The sequence below is a fragment of the Crocuta crocuta genome, unplaced genomic scaffold (genome assembly GCF_008692635.1).
Source record: "Crocuta crocuta isolate KB4526 unplaced genomic scaffold, BGI_CrCroc_1.0 scaffold139, whole genome shotgun sequence".
NCBI lineage: Eukaryota > Metazoa > Chordata > Mammalia > Carnivora > Hyaenidae > Crocuta > Crocuta crocuta.
The window spans coordinates 4,501,166-4,525,184 of NW_027533258.1; positions in this window are offsets into that span (position 1 = coordinate 4,501,166).

The window sequence follows — 24,019 nt, forward strand, 5'->3', positions numbered from 1 at the left end:
TTAATGCCCTTGAACTATATGCATAAAAATGGTTAAAATGGTAAATTTTAAAAACAGTATATTATAAACATTAAAAAAATAGTACTTTCGTTATATGAATTTCACCACAACTAAAAATAATTTTTTTTAAATGTTTTTATTTATTTCTAGGAGAGAGAGAGAGAGACAGTGTGAGCAGGGGAGGGTCAGAGAGAGAGGGAGTCACAGACTGAAACAGGCTCCAGGCTCCGAGCTGGCAGTCAGCACAGAGCCCGACGCGGGGCCCGAACCCACGAACCGCGAGATCATGACCTAAGCGAAAGTCGGACGCTTAACCGACTAAGCCACCCAGGCGCCCCAACTAAAAATAATTTTTAAGAAAGCAGTGGACCATGATGAACTCCCTTTTCTCTCTGAAAATGTGGAATACAATCAAATGTTCAAGTGTGGAAATGGCAGAGCAAGTCGGTTCGGGTTTAAGCCTTTTCAGGTAAGATGAGTTCGGTTCTCCTATGCACCAGGTTATCGCACCGACAGACCCAAGGCCTTCCATGAGCTGGAAAGGGGCGCCCAGGTACACAGAGGGCATTCATGGAGCAGAGAGAGGAAGAGAATCTGATGCTTGTCTTCTGGACACTGTAGTCTTCTAGGTCTTTTGTGAGGCTGGAGTAGCAGAAACCCAGGCCCTGGGAGTAGAAGATGGCATTTCAACAACACAGAGGGAGTAAGTGGAAATCTGAGTGAAGCTGACCATGGCCGAGTGCCCATCAACATTGCTCTCCCTCTCCAGGTCAAGGGAGCCTGCCTGCATATATGTGTGCACGTGCGTGTATTTGCATGTATGTCGAATAGAAAGAGTATTAAACAACTGCACAGAGAATGGGTCAAGGGTGAACACAGCCTACATAGATCTTCCCTCCTTAAAGGATGGGCAGAGATAAATACTCTGACACAAGAGGAAGAATGTATTACAGATCGGAGCTCAAAGAACAGCAGCGAGTGCCTGGACAGCCTTCTACTGTCTTATGAGAGGGTAAGTTGATGCAATTTTATGGAAGACAATTAAGAAAAATCCATTTTTATTTTATTTTGTTAAAATTTTTTTTAATAATTTATGATCTGAAGAGGTTTTTTTTTAAATATTTTTATTTATTTCTAGGAGAGAGAGAGACAGCGTGAGCAGGGGAGGGTCAGAGAGAAGGGGGACAGACTCTGAAACAGGTTCCAGGCTCTGAGCTGGCTGTCAGCACAGAGCCCGACGCGGGGCTCGAACACACGAACCGCGAGATCATGACCTAAGCGAAAGTCGGACGCTTAACCGGCTAAGCTACCCAGTCACCCCTGTTAAAATTTTTTAATGTTTATTTTTTTGAGAGAGACACAGAGCTCGAGTAGAGGAGGGACAGAGAGAGAGGGAGACATAGAATCTGAAGCAAGCTCCAGGCTCCAAGCTGTCAGTACAGAGCCTGACACAGGGCTCGAACTCACGAACTCCAAGATCATGGCCTGAGCTGTCGCTTAATTGACCCGGGTGCCCCAATCCATTTGTATTTAAAAAATGTTTTTTTAATGTTTATTTATTTTTTAAAGAGAGAGAGAGAGAGGTTGGGGGGGGAGGGGCAGAGAAAGAGGCAGACAGAATCCAAAGCAGGCTTCAAGCTCTGAGCTATCAGCACAGAGCCCAATGCGGGACTCGAACCCATGCACTATGAGAGCCTGAGCCGACCCAAAGTCAGATGTTTAACCAACTAAGCCACCCAGGTGCCCCAAATCCATTTTTATTTTAAAACAGGAAGATTGCATGATCTACCAACTCTACTTCTACAAATACATATAGTAAGGAAGAAAATAAAAGTATATATCTGACACTGCAGTATAACAACAGTGCACAGAGAATTTTTATAAGAGCAAAGCAAGAGGAAACAAGCTACATTTGTACCAGTTGGGTTTGGGTAAAAGAAATTTTGATTTTGGCCATAGGATGCGATACCAGCCATTTGTTTCGTATTTGTTTTGTATTTGCATAAAAATGCTTCATTGCACAGGAAAATATGCCATATTGTTATATAAACAATGCAGGTCACAGAACAGCTTATTTAATAAGATTCAATTTTTTAAAAAGTATATTATTAATAAACAAATGTAGGTAGAGGCACTTATCTGAAAGCAAAGATAACCAATTACTAATAATAGTCATTTGTGGATAATGACGTCCCTGGTGACTTTTATTTTCACGTATTTGCTTTTTGGTTCATTTTCTTTTTTAATTAAAAAAATTTTTAATGTTTATTTATTTTTGAGAGACAGAGAAAGAGAGAGAGGGAGAGAATGAGTGGGAGAGAGGCAGAGAGACATGGAGACAAAATCCGAAGCAGGCTCCAGGCTCTGAGCTGTCAGCACAGAGCCCGACACAGGGTTGGAACCCACAAACCGTGAGATCATGACCTAAGCCACCCAGGCGTCCCTTTAGTCATTTTCTATTACAGATCTGTGATATTTTTGAAGAGCAAAAATAAACATTTTAGACAAATAAAGGACATTCTACACCTATGTTTAGTATGTATTTGACTTTTTAGTCTAGCAGTATCATATTTAGCATCATGGTTCTCAAAAGACAGCCTGCAGCCCAGAGCAGCCCAGAGATAATTTTCAGGAAGTCCGTGAAATCTCAACTATTCTCAAAAAAAAAAAAAAAAGTAGGTGTTATTATTTACAATAAACAAGATATGGGGGTGCCTGGGTGGCTCAGTTGGTTGGGCCTCCAACTTCGGCTCAGGTCATGATCTCATAGTTTGTGGGTTCGAGCCTGGTGTCAGGCTCTGTGCTGACAGGTCCGAGCTTGGAGCCTGCTTCAGATTCAGTGTCTCCCTCTCTCTCTGCCCCTCCCCCGCTGGCACTCTTTCTTTCTCTCAAAAATGAATAAATGTTAAAAAAATTTACAATAAGCAAGATATGGAAGCAACCTAAGTGTCCACCGATAGATGAATGGATAAAGAAAATGTGGTATATGTATACAATGGAATATAACTCAGCCATAAAAAAGCTACCTGCGACAGCATGGATGGACCTTGAGGGCTGTATGCTAGTGAAAGAAATCAGACAGAGAAAGACAGACACCATATGATTTCACTTCTGTGTGGAATCTGCAAAACAAAACAATCCAACAAAGCAGAAACAGACGCGTAAATACAGAGAACAAATTGGTGGTTGCCAGAGGGGAGAGGGGAGGAGGGCTGGGTGAAATGGCTGAAGGGGAGAGGGAGATACTGGCTTCCAGTTATGGAATGAGACAGTCATGGGGACGGGAGGTGCACAGGGAATCTAGTCAATGATACTGTAATAGCAGCTGTAGGTACAGAGTTGTGGAATCAGTGAGTGATACCCCTGAAACTAACAACATTCTGTATCAAACATCATCCACTAAAAACAATACTAAGCTGTTACTTGCCTTCTTCAGTGCATTGATCTTTGCCCCGGTGGCACCAAAGCAGGGGGGTGGGGAGGATCTGCTGTAGCCTTAGCACAAGTAGAGACAGTTACCAAAGCAGACTAATAGGCAATCTATTTTTCCCCGCCAACATCTGGACACTAAAAGAGCTCAGTGTCACTGATGTGCGTCGCTGATGAAACAGGAACATTGAGGAACTTCATTCAATCCTGACGGACCCTTGAACACCTGTGTTGTTAACATTCTGTATAACAAAATGGAAAGTATACACAAAAACACCTCTGTTGTTGAGAGAGTAGGCAGTTCGTTGGCCGTGAGCTGGAAGCAGAGGCAGCAATAGATAGGCGACACGTTGGAAGCCTGAGGGCACAGCATCTTGACTTTGGGACTTGCAACATCCTGGCCTTTTGGCCTCCAGCAGCCCAGGGCTGATAGACCAGGAGTCACAGGTGCAGAGCCTCAGCTCCCCTCTTCATCCTCTGCCCCAGGGTAACCTAGAGCTTCATTATTATATATTTACGTTGTGGTTTCAACCCCACCCCCGCCATCGGGGAAGACGGACATGACAGTTCTGACAAGAACCCTATAGAGCCCAAAGCTCCCACTCCCAACCAGTAGGAGGGGCCCCTGAGATGACTGGAAACAACCTCAGCGAGAGACACCCCCCACCCTGCCCCTGCTTAGCTATGACCCACAACTTCTGCAAACAAAGAAAAAAAAGACACTGTTCACTCTGGTGTGTTTGGCAGCCATGGTCCCCCCTGATCTTCTTTCTTGTCGATGTACTGTCCTTAATAAAGTCCTTTGCGCTTCCTACTTTCTTTCAGGCTGAATCTAGATGAGCACAGACCTTCACGTCAATCTTCTGTGGGGAATCCAAGAGCAGAGACCTCCATTCGCACAAGGTGGACTCTCCCACCAGCAACGTCGTGTAGCAAAGGGCATTTCACAGAATTGCTCATCTCGCAGAATAGTACTTGGGCAGCTGCTTGAGTTACACACTGAACTAGAGCATTCCCCTCTCTGGAATATCATTATTAGCTGAAAAATGGCAAGCTCTGGTGACTTTGACAGTCTGGTGACTCTCAGAAATGAACAAAAGTGAGCCCTTCAAGGAAAACAATCGACAGTGTTGGTTGCCGATGATAAGACACAAAGCTTTCAAGAGAAAATTCGAATTTTAGAAAATGTATATGTATCGTCATGAACTTTGACAGCTTCGAAATACTTTAAAGCCTTTAATATCTGCAGTGATATCAATGAATGTGACTGTCTTATATTGTGGTGGAAATAAATCATTAGTTGGAAATCTGCAAAATTCACTATGTCCGTATATTTCAAATGCCCCATGCATACTGTTTTCACAACCAGGTATGGGTTAAAGATCCATTCAAAGAGTGTGCAAGAGGGGCTCCTGGGTGGCTCAGTGAGTTGCGTGTCCCACATCAGCTAAAGTTGTGATCTTGCGGTTCATGGGTTCGAGCCCCACGTCGGGCTCTGTGCTGACAGCTCAGAGCCTGGAGCCTGCTTTGGATTCTGTGTCTCCCTCTCTCTCTGCCCCTCCCCTGCTCATGCTCTGTCTCTGTCTCTTTCTCAAAAAATAAATAAGCATTAAAAAAAAGTGCAAGACAGAGTCATGAACTTTAATGAAACAGATCGCAAAAGATTCATTGATGCGATTTTAGATTCCACGTTGTAACTAACTTTTTAAGAAACTCCCATTTAACAATATGGCTGTTCCTGAAAACATTACCAACATAATGACCACACAATGCAGCAATTTTGCTTCTGGGTGGATAGGACAAAGAACCGAAAGCAGGGACTCAAATACATGTTTGCACACCCATGTTTATGGCAGCCTTAGTCACAATGGTAGAAACAACCGAAGTGTCCACTGATGGATAAACAAAATGTGGGGGGCACCTGGGTCGGTTGAGCATCTATCTGACTTCTGCTCAGGTCATGATCTCCCGGTTCGTCAGGCTGAGCCCCGCATCGGCCTCTGTGCTGTCAGATCGTCTGTCCCCCCCCCCCTCTGCTTCTCTCCTGCTCACACTCTGCCTCTCCCTCAAAAATGAATAAACATATATTTAAAAAATGTAGGATACAGAGGAATATTTTTCAGCCAAAAAAAAGAAAGGTCATTCAGACACTGGCTATGGGATGGAGAAACCTTGGAGACGCTGTGCTAAGTGAAAGAAGCCAGACATAAAAGGACAAATGCCGTGTGATTCCACTCCTGTGATGAACCTAAAGTAGTCAAATTCCTGCAGACAGAAAGTGGAAGGGTGTTTGCCTCAGGCCGCGGGGGAGGGAAACGAGGAGTTAGGGTTTAACGGGGACAGAGTCCCCGTTTTGCAAGATGGAAAGAGTCCTGAAGGTGGACAGTGGTGATGGTCGCGGTGTGAATGCATTTAACGCTACTGAATTATACACTTAAAATGATAAACATGATACAAAAGGAAGGAAGGGAGGGAGGGAAGATGAGAGGAAGGAAAGACTTGTCGAGTTTGGGCACCGCATCAAAGAAAAACATCCACAATTGCCTAAAAGACTGTTCAAAGTCACCTCCTGTTTTCAACGGTGTATCTGCGTGAGGCCAGATTTTCGTTATATACTTCAAGCAAAACAACATATTACAATAAATTGAATACAGGAGCAGATACAATACAATACAAAAAAAAATACAATAAAAAGAATGCAGAAATCCAGCTGTCTTCTATCAAACCACGTAGATTTGCAGGGGTGCCTGGGTGGCTCAGTTGGTTGAGCGTCTGGCTTCGGCTCAGGTCATGATCTTGCCGTCCGTGGGTTCAAGCCCTGTGTCAGGCTCCGCGCTGATAGCTCAAAGCCTGGAGCTTGCTTCAGACTCTGTATCTCTCTCTCTTTTCCTCTGCACTTCTCTTGCTCGTACTCTCTGTCTCTCTCTCGCTCAAAAATAAATAAACATTAAAAAAATTAAAAAGAAAGAGATCTGTAAAAATATAAAGCAAGGCCACTCTTCTTGCTATATACTCTTTGGTTTTGGTAAATATAGTGATTTTTACATAAAAATATGTTACTTAGGGGTGCCCGGGTGGCACAGTTGGTTAAGCATCCGACTTTGGCTCAGGTTGTGATCTCATGGTTCACTAGTTCGAGCCCCACGTCAGGCTCTGTACTGACAGCTAGCTCAGAGCCTGGAGCCTGCCTTCAGATTCTGTGTCTCCCTCTCTCTCTGACCCTCCCCTGCTCACACTGTCTCTCTCTCTCTCAGAAATAAATAAAACATTTAAAAATTGTTACTTAAATTAACATTTGATGGTCTGATTAGGGCTCTCTTTTGGATGAATTAATGATAACATTTTAACATTTTCTCTTTTAATTTCGAATGGGATAAATATCCATAGATAAAACCACATAGGTAAAGCACTTTGTGGTCTTTCATCATTTTCAAGCGAGTGAAACATTGGGATCAAAAGAATCACTGGGTTAGCACATGGTAAATGCTTAATAAACACTCCTTGATGAAGGAGAGGGGAAGGGGAGTGATGGGCATGGAGGGCACTTGTTGGGATGAGCACTGGGTGTTATATGGAAACCAACTTGACAATAAACTATGAAAGGAAAAATAAAAAAATAAATAAACACTCCTTGAACGACACTGTGCCCCTCCAGTCCTTGTCGGAAGTATACCTCATCGTTGAGTGAGAAGTCAGATCTTCCAGGCTTCCATGTTAATCAATACATTCAACTCGGTAGGGCGTCTTCCAGAAGCTTCTCTCACCCTTGGGGTCCCCTCCCCCAAGACACCTGTTGAAAAAAGCCTTCTGTGTCCTTCTGCCTGTCAAACCCACAGACCCTTCTCCCATACTAACCATTTGCCAAAACATGTCAAGCAGTTAACTGCACATAATTGAGTTTCTGAAAGAACATGCCCCCAGGTGAGGTTCAAAAAAATGTTACAAATTAAGATAATAGATGATTACGAGAAACATAAATCAAAAGTGTCAGAAGGCCGCTATCTCACAAAGCACAAACTGGGCAAACAGATGCACGCAGACGGCTCTGTGGCTGTCCACTGAGTTCTTCTGCTTAGTGGTTCCATCCAGATTTTGGCTGGCCTTGGAAATGGTCATTCGTATCATATTGTATTAGAATCCTGGATTTGGACAAAGAGGTGATTAGTACCCAAAACAACAACTACAACAAACGAACCTCATGATGCGGAACACATCCCTGAGGATCCCAAAAAAAGCTACCAAAATAGGGTGAAGAGGTGGAGGCTAGACTGGGGAGGAAGAGAATTCTTGCCTCTTTTGATCAGTGAGATGGATGGAACGCTCGCTGTGGATGGGAGTAAGTAATGAGGACTTTCCCATGCCTCTTTGAAATTGTATTTATTTATTTGTTTGTTTGTTTTTGAGAGGGGAGGGGTGGAAAGAGAGGGGGAGACAGAATCCCCAGCAGGCTCTGAGGTGTCAGCACAGAGCCTGACACAGAGGGCTTGATCTCGGGAACCATGAGATCATGACCTGAGCTGAAACCAAGAGTCAGATGCTGAACCGACTGAGCCACCCGGGCACCCCTCTTGCAATGCCTCATTGAGTGGAATGTTGAATTTTCTTAATTACTGATCTCAGGCCACTTAATCACATGCTCCCGGAACTCTGGCCATGTTCCTTAGCATCCAGCATGGCCATGAGCACTGACTGGAATGGCTTCCACTGTCACACCCTGACTCCTTACCTTTCACCTCTGTCTGGCCACTGGGAGCTCAGTTGGCCAGAGTGAGGACAAGCCAGGGACATATGGCCTTCTGGAAAAATCCTCTACCGATGACCAGCAGGAGTCGATGGATAAATGGCTTAGCCCTGGTTCTTCTCAGATGCGATAACTCTGGAGTGTACCCTGCGCTCTTCTCAAAGTTCCCCAAAGATGCTGAGCTCAGTAGCCCACACTGGTAATCTGCTCAATAACACAGACATCACTGGTTTCCTTGGACATCTCAGCGGCCCACTTCCCTCCTAGCGTCTCCTAGGATCACCTCACTCCCAAAGAAACTACTGGCACAATAATTTTCATCTCCTGCACTGCTTCCGGGAAACCCAAGCTAGGACTTAATTCGAAGAAGTGCATGTCAGAAGCTGAGTCTCAGTCAGTTAAGCGACAGGCTCTTGATCTTTGCTCAGGTCATAATCTTATGGTTTGAGTTTGAGCCCCATGTTGAGCTCTGGGCTGACAGCACGGAGCCTGCTTGGGATTCTCTTTCTCCCTCTTTCTCTGTCCCTCCCCTGCTCACACACACACACACACACACACACACACTCTCTCTCTCTCTCTCTCTCTCTCTCTCTCTCTAGGAATAAATAAATAAACTGAAAAAAAGTTGAGTCTTCAGCTGACTTTTTTGTCCTTTTTTCTTGTTTGTTTAATGTTTTTATTTATTTCTGAGAGAGAGAGAGAGACAGCGTGAGCAGGGGAGGGTNTCTTTTTTCTTGTTTGTTTAATGTTTTTATTTATTTCTGAGAGACAGAGAGACAGCGTGAGCAGGGGAGGGTCAGAGAGAGAGGGAGACACAGAATCCAAAACAGGCTCCAGGCTCTGAGCTAGTTGTCAGCACAGAGCCCGACGTGTGGCTTGAACCCAGGAGCTGTGAGATCATGACCTGAGCCGAAGTCGGACGCTTAACCAACTGAGCCACCCAGGTGCCCCCTTGTTCTTTTCTTTTAGCTGCCTCCTCTTTGATTTGGTACAACAGGGATGATCGGCCTTTCACAGACGGAGAACCCCACTGTCGGCACCTGTGTGCCTTCTCTTCGGGGGAGTCACAGTGTTTCACAAACAGGCAAGAACAAGAAAGCGTATTCTGCAAAATGGTGTCAAGGCTCTGCCTTTCTGCATTCCCACTGCCCCCCCTTCCCCCCACTACCTGTCAGCTGCTTTCAGTTTTCGGCAACTCTTGGGTCTCCAGGAGGAATTCCAAGAAGGCCGGTTCTCACCAGGGTGAGAGGGAGGCAGTGCAGCTGGGCTGGGTCAACAGACGTCCCCACGGCCTGGCCGCCCTCCCAGTGACTGTTTGCCTGGGCTTTGTCCCCCGTTATCTGTGCCCCTTGATCTCCCTGTGCTTTTCTGACCTCTCGCCCTCTGTCGGCCCAAACTTCCAGTGTTATCATGCTCTCCTCGCCCTTGTCACCACTCTGTCCTGGCCGCCGCCACTGACCGTCAACACCGCACAAACACAGAATGAAGAGGGAAAGACGGAGAGGATGGCATCTGGTCAGTGGAGTGGTTTGAGAATCTAAAAAAAAAAAAAAAAAGTGACTTTTTTTTTCTTTTTCAGAGCAAGTAACTTGTTTAACTTGCCTTGGTCGACCATTACACCTAATCGACTCATCGGTTCCAATGGTCAACCTGATAGAATTGGTAAATAAATAGAAGAGCAGATGAGTTCAAGGCTTCCTGCCCTTCCCTCCTACTCTGATCTGAGAGGAAGAGAAACCCACTACCTGCAAAACCACGCATCCAAGCTCAAGGCAGCTTTGAGCTCATGAAAGAGAGCTGTCGTTGCCTCCGAACACAAATTCTCATGTCAGGGTCATCTCATCTGGAGCCTTTAAAACATTCTGGAGACTTCTTTTAGAAAACACAATAAATTCCTCCCTAAGGCATATACCTCCTGTGCTCTGGATGTTATAGCAGGTCTTCAAAAGTCATCTCCGGAATGGGCGCCAGGGTGGCCCTGTAGGTTAAGCATTTGACTTTGGCTCATGTCATGATGTCACGGTTAGTGGGTTCAAGCCCCATGCCGGGCTCTGTGCTGACAGCTCAGAGCCTGGAGCCTGCTTCAGATTCTGTGCCCCTCTCTCTCTGACCCTCCCCTGCTCAGGCTGTCTCTCTCTCACACACACACATAAATAAAAACATTAAAAAAATTTTTTTTAAGTTTTTTAAGTTATCTTGGTGAGGATATGAATAGGCCATTCAGAAGCCATCTCAAAATTCCCAATTTAAAAATACTAATTAAAGGGGCGCCTGGGTGGCTTAGTCGGTTAAGCGTCTGACTTTCGCTCAGGTCATGATCTCGCGGTTTGTGGGTTCGAGCCCCACATCGGGCTCTGTGCTGCCAGCTCAGAGCCTGGAGCCTGTTTCAGAGTCTGTGTCTCCCTCTCTCTCTGACCCTCCCCTGCTCACGCTGTCTCTCTCTCTCTCCTAGAAATAAATAAAAATATTTTTAAAAAAAAGAAGCTTTAAAAAAATACTAATCAAAGAAAAATATAGGCAAAAGGGAAAAAAAGGAAATATCTAGTATTACATTGGCCACATGTAGGTGTGCCATATATGTGCATATATGTACATATTTTCCCATGCAGAGGCACAAACAAGGCTTGCATGTTGGTGATACATTAAATAAATGGGGGGGCTTATAAAAAAACAAAAGAGACAGAAACAAAGAATATTTTAAAATTATAATATATTGGGGCACTTGGATGGCTCAGTCCGTTAAACATCTGTCTCTCAATCTCAGCTCAGACCTTGATCTCAGGGTCATGAGTTCAAGCTCCACACCATGTTGGGAGCTCCACACCAGGCACGGAACCTACTTTTATTTAAAAAAAGTAAAATTATAATATATTTTAGTTCAATTTGTATAAAAACCAACTTTGGTGTTATATCTGGCAAGTTAAAGCTAAAGATGATGTTTTTCTTTCCCTCTTTTCCTAATATCATTTAACGATTTTCTATTACTTTTATAATGAAATTAAAACCATCTAAAAACTCTGAATACATAACCAGATTGATTATTTCGAAAAAACTGATTAATTACTGTAATTCCAGGGTTTCAGTGATTTTCTAAAAACTTACATGCACACTTCAATTTTTCTGGAGAGTAATTTGACATTTATTAAAAGCCCTAAAAATATTCATCTTTGGGGGGTGCCTGGGTGGCTCAGCTCGATGAGCATCCAATGTCACTCAGATCATGATCTCGCACTTCGTGAATTCGAGCCCCGTGTCAGGCTCTGTGCTGACAGCTCGGAGCCTGGAGCCTGCCTCGGATTCTGTGTCTCCCTCTCTTTCTGCCCCTCCCCTGCTCACTATCCGTCTCTCTCTCTTTCAAATATAAACATTAAAATTTTTTTTCATTTTTTTTTTTACTCAGAAATTGAGATTTTACAACTCTACATCAGGAAATTTTCAAAAATTCAGACACAAGTTAAGGCTCAAGGTATCCACTGCATTATCGATTATAGCCACACAAATCTGGAAGCAATTTATATCCCACTAATAGAAAAGCAAATTATGATATACTCATGATACAAAATACCATTCAGCCATCAAATGATCATAATGAAAAAGCTTGCAGTGTGCAAAACATAATGTTAACTAAAATAGAACGTGAAGCTCATATGTGGTGTAACTTCAACCACACATATAAGAAATATGTACACATTCCTATCAAAAGAGCACCAGCATTTTTTGCAGAGCTAGAACAATCATAAAATTTGTATGGAAACTGTCTCTCTCTCTCTGCTCCTCCCCTGCTCATGCTCATGTCAGGTATCTATGCATTACTATATTCCTACCAAGGGGGTATAGCCGGCATTGTCAATGGCTGACTTCGTATCACCTGGGTCCACCTTTGTGTATACAGGTGTCTGCAAGCTGACACCTCCCCACCTCCAGTACCTGCTTTTTCCTATTCAGGAGCTTGCTAGGGGTGCATAAATTTAGGCCCCCAGTGGTAATTCTCAACCATTGAGTGATAGGAATAAATGCTCCCCACTCCCATCCTGTAGATGGGCAATTCTGAGATGTCACACCTGAATTCTCAGGTGTCCGCAGCCCGACTGAGCCCCACTCCTTAACATGCCTTTCACTGGTTCCCCTTCCCTCTGCCGCACCCCATTTCTCACCACCCCAACACACACACTCCTGCCTCCTAGGGTTATCTGACAAATAAACTGTTGGTACTCAATCCTTGCCTCAGGCTCTATTTCAGAGCAAGCCCAGCTGAGATACTTGCTTCATAGTGGTTTTTCAATAGATATTTGTTGAGTGGAGAGACACATGAATACATGCTCACTCTGGCTAGTTTGGGATTAACAGTGTATAGCAGCCCTTTTCTTCCCTTTTTTTAAAGTTTACTTACTTATTTTGAGAGAGAGAGAGAGTGGGACAGGCGCAGAGAAAGACATAGAATCCCAAACAGGCTCTGCACTGACAGAGTAGAGCCCGATTCAGGGCCTCGAAATCACAAACTGTGACGTCATGACCTGAGCTGAAGTCGGACGCTTAACCGACTGAGCCACCCAGGCGCCCTTGCAGCTAGCCCTCTTCTCATTGCATATGAAATATTAGTATAAACAAGCCCGTGAGAGAAACAGGCAAAAACAAATTTGAGGACAAACTTGCGTCTCCTTATCTCCATAAAATAATCTGATGCCATTTACAAGCTATTCACGTTCCCCAACGCAACAGATCTTGCAAAATCCAGGCCATGTACTGTGGTCACATACTTTTCAGGTTGGGGGGGATACTTACTTCGTCCAGGAAAAAAAGTCACTGTTTCCAGAGGGGTTACGTAGCCAGGGCCCATTTTCCAACGCCCTCCGCTGTGAGTGTTACAGGTCATGGATTGAATTAAATTTGGGGTAGAAACTACACCGCTCCTTTCGGACTAGTTACACATCATTGGGAAAATATCCTCAGCTCCACTCTCCATGCGCCTGCTGGATTTTCCTGATGGCCCCTTTCAACATCTGTGAACAGCTGGAAGAGCTGGCGAGGCTACGATCGGCCCTTGCATGGCCTAAAGTAAGCAATCCCTGGGACACTGATTAATTTCTCAAGGCTCAAAAATAATTAAGGTAACAATAATCCCTCACCCACACACTCCCCCCCTTTTACAACCATTTAAGGGGGAGGGGGCAGAGGTCGGCCGAAACATTCAGCCTGAAGTTCCCATAATGGTCTTGCAGATCGGAGCAACGTACACCCTGCAGAGTCATTAGAGGGAGCCAAACACCCCAGGGAGTTGTCCACCGCGTGTGAGCCACGTCCACCTCTCAGTCATGAATCGAGAGGGGGCCGATTGCCTGTGAGCTTCTCCTGGGGAGGTGGAGAGAATTGGAAGCCAAAAAGACTTGGAAGCAGGGACGCAAACAGATGTTTGCACACCCGTGTTCAGAGCGGCTTAATTCACAGCGGTGAGAAGGTGGAAGCAGCCTGAGCATCTGCAGACAGGTGAATGGATAAAATATTCTGTGTCTGTGCAGTGGAATATCATTCTGCCATAAAAGGGAAGGCATTTCTGGGGCGCCTGGGTGGCTCAGTCGGTTGAGTGGCCAACTTCACCTCAGGTCATGATCTCACGGTTCGTGAGTTCGAGCCCCACGTTGGGCTTGCTGCTGTTGGTGTGGAGCCCACTTCAGATTCTCTGTTCCTCCCTTAGCTTCTGCTTTCCCCCCACTCACACTATCTCTCTTAAAAATGAATAAATCTTTTTAAAAAGGTGGGGGGAAGGACTTCCTGACAAGATGGATGAATTTGGAAGACACTACACTAGCTGAAATAAGCTTGCCACTAAAGGACAAAGACTATGAGTTTCCTAGAGTCGTCAGATTCACAGAGAGGGAAACTAGAATGACAGCCACAGGAGTTTTCATAAGGAACAAAACATCTGAATAGAAAAGTCCCAAGAGCCAAACCAGAAGTGACTGATAAAGATACTAAACGATGTCCCATCCCACTATTTATCTGCAAGAGGTACGCATGGTGAGTATATACTATTTTGCATGCACAGGAAAGTAACCAAATTCTACTGGATAATGTTCCACTCAACCATGAATCGCTACTGGATATATCACTCACCTTTCTTGGGGCACATGACCCAAGCCGGATGTATTGAACTCTTCTTGAGAATTTTTATCTCAAGGGGAACTAGCAAGGAAGAGCCCATGGATGTCTGCTCGTGTCCTGAAGGTCTTACGTCTAGAACTTTTCTAAGTCACATCTACAAACCATCTCCTCCCGGCTGACACACACACACACACACACACACACACACACACACACACATTCACACCCTCATTCCCTGGTCAACAGCGGGAAGGCCTGAAGCCAATGTAGTTCCATGACACACAGGGAAACAGAGCTGGATGGCCTTAGTATCCTGATTCCAGTTGGCTACACATCCAGCTCCATCTCCATCTCTCCTTTGTTTTTCATCCTTGAGCCGGTAAACATTCCTGCTTTTCCCTAAGCTGAGCCACGCTCTGTCACTTGCACCTAGAGTCCTGATTAAAATACCAAATAAGCATATTGTCTATTTTTTTTTTTTTGGCTTGGCCTATTTATATATGCTACATGAAAATAGGTGGATAATAATGAGCACTTAGTAGGTCAGATTATAGCCGTGTAAGGTCATCTGAAGGGGATCGGGTGGCCAGCAAAACTGTACAACAGCCCACTTCATGAACAACATACATACAAAAAAACAAACAAACAAGAATATGTGCATCAGAAGGGTTCTCGGGAATGGAAGAACAAAATGAGGTTGCAGAAGTAAATGTCAGCTCCATCGAAGGCAGCCCAGCCTCTTGCAAACGTTCTCCATCTCAATGTCAAGGCTGTCCTTAGGACGGAGTGAAAGCAGGGCGATGATAGCCAATGGAGCTCGAACACTGGTCTTTCCGGCAAACCCACTGACATCCTGGATGCCACTGAATTCTCTTCTCATCCATGTTCATCAAACAACTTTTAAAAAAAAATGTTGGTTTATTTATTTTTGAAAGAGAGAGCGAGCGAGCAAGAGGGAGTGGGGCAGAGAGAGAGGGAGACAGAGAACCCCAAGCAGGCTCCACACTGTTAGCACAGAGCCCACTGAGGAGCTTGAGATTCTCTCTCTCTCCCTCTGTCCCTACCTGGCTTCAGTGCACTTTCTCTCTCTCTCTCTCTTAAAAAAAAAAAAAAAATTAAAAGAAATGGTTTTATTGAAAAAATGTTTCGATTGATATAGCATGATATTTTATTGAGTAAAAAGTAAATTTTTATAGAGCAATTTTGAAGACATGATGACCATTTTATGGAAGTGTGTACATACATACCTCATATGTATATATATATATGCACAGAAAAGAATCAGTCAGGACGGAGGGAGAGTAAGTGATTTTTTACTGTCTGTTTACAAGTATGTAGCAACGTTTCCATTTCTTTCTACATTCTGCTGAAACATGTTTGTAAATAGATGTTCTGGAAAAAGCCTACAATGCCAAAAACACAGTGTATCTATGTATTTATAAGTGTACGCTCCGGGAAAAGTCTTCTCATACAAAGCTAATGTATGGAAAACATGTTAACACTTGTGACTCTTCCAAATGACCCGGGTTTACTTCTCAGATTATGTCTTTCAAGGGCAAAGGTCAGATGGGAATGCCTACCCACTGGCCAAGAACCATTTCGGGACTAGGGAAGGCTTCCGACAAGGTGCCAAAACAGGACTTTCCAGAGAAGGTCTTCGTCCCTGAGGCAGAAAAGGAAGTAATCAAGGTTAATTGGTAAGACTAAGTACATTGTTATTTTTATAAACAACATTATGTTAGTAGATGCAAATCATGTCATTTGTGGGTTTCATAAATACACGCTATTATTAAAATACAATGGAATAGGAGAAAAGGTCAATAATATGCATTCTTAGTTAACCTATTTGCTACCTTGCTGAACATCGGCACATAAAGGTGGGCCACAGCCCAGGCATGAGAGACAGGGCAGTATAGTAATGACCGTGGGTTCTAGAATCAGATGATGGGGTTCAAGCCTTGGCTATTCCATCTCTGAGTGAGGCAGAGTCCTTTGGATAAGTTGCTTCAACCCTCTAAGCCACTCTTTCCTTGTCTCTAAAATAGGCAGAGTACCATTTGCAGCAAGGTGGATGGAGCTGGAGGATATTTTGCTGAGTGAAATAAGTCAGTGAGAGAAAGACAGATATCATATGTTTTCACTCATATGTGGAACTTGAGAAACTTAACAGAAGACCGTGGGGGAGGGGAGGGAGAAAAATAGCTACAGAGAGGGCGGGAGGCAAACCGTTAGAAACTCTTAAATACAGAGAACAAAATTGAGGGTTGATGGGGGGGGATGGTGGGGGAGAGGGGAAACTGGGGGATGGGCATCGAGGAGGGCACCTGTGGGGATGAGCACAGGGTGTTATACGTAAGCGATGAATCATGGGAACCTACTCGCAAAACCAAGAGCACAGTGTATATACACTGTATGTTAGCCAACTTGACGATAAATTATAAGAAACAAAAACAAAAAATAAATAAATAAAATAGGCATAATAATAAAAGTATATACCTCATAAAGCCAACTTTGGGTAAGAAAAAGGCCATATGCAATGTGCAGGCATTAAAAACAAAAGGCCAAAATGGAATTGCCTTTGCTAAGCCCCACATCACCAAATTGAGTTTCAGGGGTCTCAGAAATAGAATCTTGAACCAGTCAGGTATCACCTGATCAGCACTAGTTGGGTCACTTGCCTGGTTGACCCCTGCTATCCCCTAAAAGAAAGTGACCTTGCAGTGACCAACCTGCTTTTTTGATGGTATAGCTTTCTTGTTCCCACCCCCTTCTGCCTAGAAAATTCTTTCACTTTGTACAACTCCTCAGAGCTCCTTTCTGTCTGTAAGATGGGATGCTGTCTGATTCATGAACTGTCGAATAAAGCCAATAAGATCTTTCAAGTTTACTCAGTTGAATTTTATTTTTTAATACATTCATAACAGTAAGGAATACATTGTGAAAAGTGTTTCAAAATCATTTGTCTATGGGACCACTAAACAAGGTCGCTCATCTACACAAAATGACAGTCTTCAAGCAATGGTAACTTTATTTTTTAATAATAAATTTTTTAAAAATGTATTTATTTTGGGGGGGCAAGCATGCGTGGGGGAGGGGCAGAGAAAAAGGGAGAGAGAGAATCCCAAGCGGGCACCATCAGCACAAAGCTGGTCACGGGGCTCGATCTCACTGTGAGATCATGATCTGAGCCGACATCAAGCGTTGGACGCTCAACCGACGTAGCCACGGGGGCGCCCCCAAGCCATGGTAGCTGTATATCATGAGTTGTACAATATAATTTGGAAATGAAGACCTTTGCATATAGTTTACTCATCTGTGATATTCTTTTCTCTTTTTCCTTCCCTCATCACATCTGTTTATTTGTTCAGGTCTTAGCTAACAATTCTCTCTTGACTTCCTCAGATGAAATCATGCACCTCTATGTATAAAGCCATGAATACTTACCACATTTTGTAATTGCATATTGATTTGTAATTACTTGTGGTTATCTCTTGAATGTTCATCTCCTCCTACGATACTGCGATTCATAATAAGAAATATATGTATTTGGTCTTCATCCTCCTTTCTGGCACAGGACTCCCTAAAACCCTTGGAATTCCCTATGAAGAGAGCATTCAAGGTGTCTTTGGTTAGGTCAATGAGGAGACTCTAGGAAAGTACCCGAGGAGGGTGGCTCATTGCCAGAGACACCAACATGTGTTCAAAGGTTGGAATATTCCATTTCACTCGGACTTCCTTGGAAAGGAAAGGGGCTGGAGGTTCAATCACCAGTGGCCAAAGATTTCATCAAGTGAGGCTATGTAACGAAGGTTCCGTCAAGTTCGCAGAGCTTTCTGGGTTTGTAAACATGTGGAAAACGGAGAGAGTGGTGTGCCCAGAGAGCATGGAAACTTCATGCCCTTTCTCCACACCTCGCCCTATGCATCTCGTCCATCATCCAGTCGATGATTATTACCCTGGTCGTCCAGTAAGTGAAATACTGCTCTGAGTTCTGTGAGCCACCCTAGTAAATTAATCAAACCCAAGGAGAGGATGGTTGGAATCTCCAGTCTAGAGTTTGTCAGAAGCTCAGGTGACAACCGGACCTTGCAATTGGCATTGGAAATTGAGGATGGGGAGCAGCCTCTGGGGCTCAACCCTTAACCTGTACGATCTGATCTCTTTTGGGTAGACAGTGTCAGAGGTGAGATGGTTGCTTGATGGTGCTGGAAAACCCACACATTGAAATTGATACTAGAATCATGTTACCTCTCAGTAAAAATGTCAACTGCATTGGGTGCATGGGTGGCCCAATTGGTTAAGGGCCTGACTTTTGGTTTCACCTCAGGTCATGACCTCACAACCTGTGCATCGGGCTCTGTACTGGTGGCACAGAGCCCACTTGGGATTCTCTGTCTCCCTTTCTCTCTGCTTCTCTCACTTGTGCTCTTCCTCTGTCTCTCTGTCTCCCTCTCTCTCTCAAAAATAAATAAACAAACAAAAAATCTTTTTAACGTTTATTTATTTTTGAGAGAGAGAGGCAGAGTGTGAGCAGGGGAGGGGCGGAGAGAGAGGGAGACACAAAATCTGAAGGAGGCTCCAGGCTCCGAGCTGTCAGCACAGAGCCTGATGTGAGGCTCGAAGCCATGGACTGTGAGATCATGACCTGAGCTGAAGTCAGATGCCTTAACTGACTGAGATACCCAGATGCCCTGACTAACAAAAAATCTTTAAAAAAAGGTCACCTGCATGAGGTCAAAGGCCATACCCTATATGGTTGGTCTTCAATAAATATATTCTGAATAAATTGATTCATTAAAACATTTTAAAAGGCAGTATGCTTTAAAACAATTTAGGACTTCTATACAATTGTAAGTAATTGTAATTGGACCTGCATATAATTTAGTGCTTTTCTCTACAGAATTAAATGCTCTTTAATCACGGATTGACCTCATCCTGGTTGTGTGCCCAGCCTGAGAAAAACTCATTTTCACTTACCTTGGACCTTTATTCTTGACATGATTAATGTCCAGAAATTTTTGAGACTTCAGCACTAATTGTGCATCCATTAATAAAATGGGATCTTAGAGGAATCTAGAAACGTAGAGGAAAATCTCAAAACTTTGAAGGGAACGAGGTGTAAAGCAATCCACAAAGTGAGTTGAAGCTGAGTGTCTTCTGAGAAGCAGTACGTGGGGTGGCAGAGAGGCAGATGTCACTGGGGTTAGAAACCTTGAAGAATTAATTGACAGGTGTCACTTGCCTTACAGAAACAAACATTTCAAAAAAAGGTAGAGAAAAGTAAATAAGAGAGGGGCGCTTGGGTGGCTCAGTCGGTTAAGCATCTGACTTCAGCTCAGGTCATGATCTCAGGGTTAATGAGTTCAAGCCCCACGTCGGGCTCTGAACTGACAGCTCAGAGCTTGGAGCCTGCTTCGGACTCTGTGTTTCCCTCTCTCTCTGCCCCTTCTCTGCTTGTGCTATGTTTCTCTCTCTCAAAAATAAGTTTTAAAAAAACACTGAAAGAAAACAAAAGCAAGAGAAATTAGTGCATGGACAAAGATAAGCATGGAGTACTGTGGTGGCCCATAACTGTGTCCTGGGGACAGAAACACCCCACGGGAATCTTTGTATAAAAGTTTAAATGTCTAAAGAAGTAAAATAAAAAACAAATGAACAACAACCACAAAACAATTAATTGCCCAAAGGCAATCATTTAAATAGATCCCTCTAGAACACATACTTAGAGGCAATCACTTGAGAGTATCCTTCTAGAACACGTATTTTAATGTGTTTCAAATACCTGGCTAATGAAGTTATATAATTCCATATCCTAATTTTTCCACCCAATACTACAAAAGAACCATTTTCCCCATGTAACTTGCTGAGAAAGAGAGCAGTTCCTTGAAGTCGTTATAAAGATCATAACTTTTGATTCTATGTTCATCCTACGAATTCTGTGTATATCTAGGCTAACAAAGTAATAAAAAAAAGGGAAGACTATGTACAAGATTGTCATGAAAGCATTGATTATAATAGCAAGAAATGGAAAACAGACAGAACTTCCAAAACTAGGGAAAGGCAAGCAAATTATGGTAAACCTATAAAAAGTCATGAAAAATTGTGTTTTCTAACGATGTTTATAATTGTGAGTCTGTTTAATGAGCACAAACACGATGTGAAATAAAGCAAGATACATAATAATATATTTTTACCTAATTTTTATACTCTACGTTTATAAATTTATATACAAGTATGCACAGAAAAAAAATGGAAGGTATTATTCTACAAGGGTCTGCCATGATTCTTTCCAGGTGGTAAGATTCCAGTAATTTTTATGGTCTCATTATATTTTTCTATAGTTTCTAAAGTTTATATGATAAGTAGGCATTAATTTCTTTATCCAGAAGAGGAAAGATAATATTTTTAGAAAGCCCTTTGATTGAGCTAATGCATAAAAGTCATTAGAAAATTTTAAAAAAAAAAAGACTTGGATAGCTCAACGCTCTACGTGAATGATAGCTGCAAATAAATCATATTTGTAGGACAGTCCTTAATTAGGTGGAAATAGTAGTACTTAAAAAAACTTCCTCGGGTTAAGTTTTAAAGCTTTTGATTCATAAATTCCAAGCTAAGCATTAGAGCTGTCAGGGCCTTCAGATCCATCATTGCGTGTCCAGGCCTTTTTTTTTTTTTTTTTTTTTTATTTTAATGACATTTCAAAATGTTATTTCACCAAGTCAGGGACTGGGGATGATCCAGGAGATAATGACTTGCATTTTACAAACTCTTTAGGTCAATATTTATTTTTTCAGGGATATATTTATGTCTCTTTCCTCTAAAGCAGCCCAGTCCATTCACAGAACGTTATGCCAAAGGAAAAAGATGTGGGGGCGCCTGGGTGGCTCAGCCGGTTGAGTGTCTGTCTTCGGCTCAGGTCATGATCTCAAGTTTTGTGAGCCCGAGCCCTGCTTCAGGCTCTGTGCTGACAGCTGGGAGGCTGGTGCCTGCTTTGGGTTCTGTGTGTGTGTCTCTCTCTCTCTGCTCCTCCCCCGCCCTCTCTTTCTCAAAAAATAAACATAAAAAAAAAGTCAGCCTGAAGAAGTGGATGAGGGCCTGGAAGAGGGGGAAATGTTTGAGGAGCACCTGAGGTAACCAGGAGGAGGTTAGGTAAACATTCCTGCAGTCAATGCATAGTTTGAGCACCTACTGTGTTCTAGGCATTCTGTAGGTTCTGAGAATCCAGAACAAAACAGTCTCTGCTCTCGTGCAGCTTGTATTCAGCTATGGAAGAAAAAGTTTAAATAATATGCTTAGTGGTAGTTAGACATTGTGAAGAAGAAATCAAGGGAAAAAACCCAAAAGTCCATCGATAGTCATGTGGATCTGTCCGTCAAGGGTGGTATATTCATGGAACAGAATACTATACAGGAGAGACTAAGAAAAGACCAGAGCAGGGGCACCTGGGTGGCTTAGTCGGTGTCTGGGCAACCTTCCTGCCCAAGATGTCCCCTCGGGCTGTCTGTGGTGGGAGGCAAGATAGCAGTGGGAGGTGCCCAAGGGCTCATGGGTTGGGGGGGTGGGGGCCACTGGGACCAAGCTAGTCCCAGGTGCCCGAGTCAGGAAATCACCCACTCACATGGGGAGTTAATCCCCAAGAGGGACACTGCATGGGGAATGGGTGCCCAAAGGCACAGATTCACCCAGGCAATGGGAGGAGGATTTCAGAGCACCACGAATTGGCCCTTTCAGTGCTGGGCTCAAGCCCCTGGCTGGAGAGGAACAGGCATCAGAGCTGAAGGTAAGAGTTACCGGGATCATTAGGGACCCAAAGAGAGAGCAATCCAAGGCAGTCTCTAACTGCAGAGGTACTATGAAATCCTAAGGCATTCATACCGGCTAAGCACTGGGGAAAGGGTAAGAGGGTCTCCTAAAGCTCTAAAGCCACTGGGGTTTGAGAGACTCACCCTAGAGCACCAAACAGTGGTTTTATACAACCGGGGATTATTTTTAGGTACTAAAACTGAAACCTGAGGCTTTAGATATTTGTTCTATCCTGATCACAATGAACTCAGGAGACGGGAGTGAAGGAGAGTAATGTTCATCGACTATTACATGCACCAGATGGTATGATAAGTGCTTCGTGATGAATTATCCTCTAATCCTTATAAACTACAACCTGCCGTTAAGGAATCTTGGGTTCAGAGAGGTCTAGTAGTTTTCCCAAGGCAGCAGAGTTCATAAGTGGTTAGTTCAGAGCTCCCAATCTGGAGTGGAATGGGTGAGCCTATAGGTAGAAGGTGTGAGAAACTCTAGTTGGGGAAATTGAAGCAAGAGGTGCTTGATATGCTGCGAGTATACATCATCCTCTTCCTCATAAGCCTCAGGGTGCCTCCTCTCCTGTCTCCCCAGAGAGCCAATGATCAGACACACCCCCAATAAGACATAAATAAATGGTCATTTGGGCAGGAGACAAAGACCCAGATGGGCATTCACCTTCAGAATCATCAAAATCAAGATGGCCGTGTGGGCTGAATAGAACTCATTACTCATGATCTATATACATAACATCTATTATATAAATATATGTATACACAGAACAGATCATCCATTGAAAGAGCTTAGCAGATTATAAGCGTTTCCAACTAGATCCTTCAGAATCACCACATTCTCATGAGAGTTAATTTCATGATGTACTGCACTAACCCGGGTCATCAATTGCCAATTCCAAACACTCACCGTTGAACACCCCCACGTAGCACCCCTTTGTCCCCCTAGAAGCTCAAGAATCCTTGAAGAACACTTAAGATGAGAACATTCTACTGTGGCTACTGAGGAAGCTACCAACGGAGTGTGTTTCTATGCATGATCGTTAAGGGAAAAAAAAGAATTAAATGGACATACTCTCAGAAGAAAATCCTATAAATAATAAACAATTATTATTTATTTATTATTATTTAACATTACTTTTCAGTAACTNTGGCTCAGTCGGTCAAGCGTCCGGCTTTGGCTCAGGTCATGATCTCACGGTTTGTGGATTCGAGCCCCGCGTCGGCTCTGTGCTGATTGCTAGCTCAGAGCCTGGAGCCTGTCTTCTGATTCTGTGTCTCCTTCTCTTTCTGTCCCTCTCCTGCTCACGCTGTCTCTCTCTCTTTCAAAAATAAATAAAATATAAAAAAATAAAAAATAAAAAAAACCCCAAAGTCTTTACTGTTTCTTAAACTATAAGAAAGCTAAGAAGTATTCCATCCTCATGAAGAGCTAGCTTTCAAGATACCACTTTTCCTCCACGTAAAACTATGTCCTCACTCAATTGATTAAAGTTCTTATCATTTCGCCCTCAGGATATAATCCCAACGCTTTCTTCCTTTACCCAACAGATAGTTAAGCAGGTCTTAGGTACCTTGAAGACCCTTTACTGGTGAACAAGAAGCCTTAGTCTCTGCTGTCATGGAAATGGCAGACTAGTGCTGGGGAAAGGCAACAAAGGAACACAAGGAAGCGCAGAGGGAGGACCCAAGATGGCAGAACAGCGTGGAAGGTTATTTTTGAGTCTCACGTCCATGAAATATAGCCAGATCAGTACATTGCAGCAAGTGCTATGCAGGAAAGGGATTGGATTCTCTGAGCTACAATAAGAGCATAAGTTCATTTAGATTGGGGGTTGTCCCAATTCCCCATTATCCAAATCACCTCCAAACCTAGTAGCTTAAGACCAAAAGCAGTTATGATCTCGCTTGATTTTGTTGGTTGACTGGGCTCAGCTGGGTG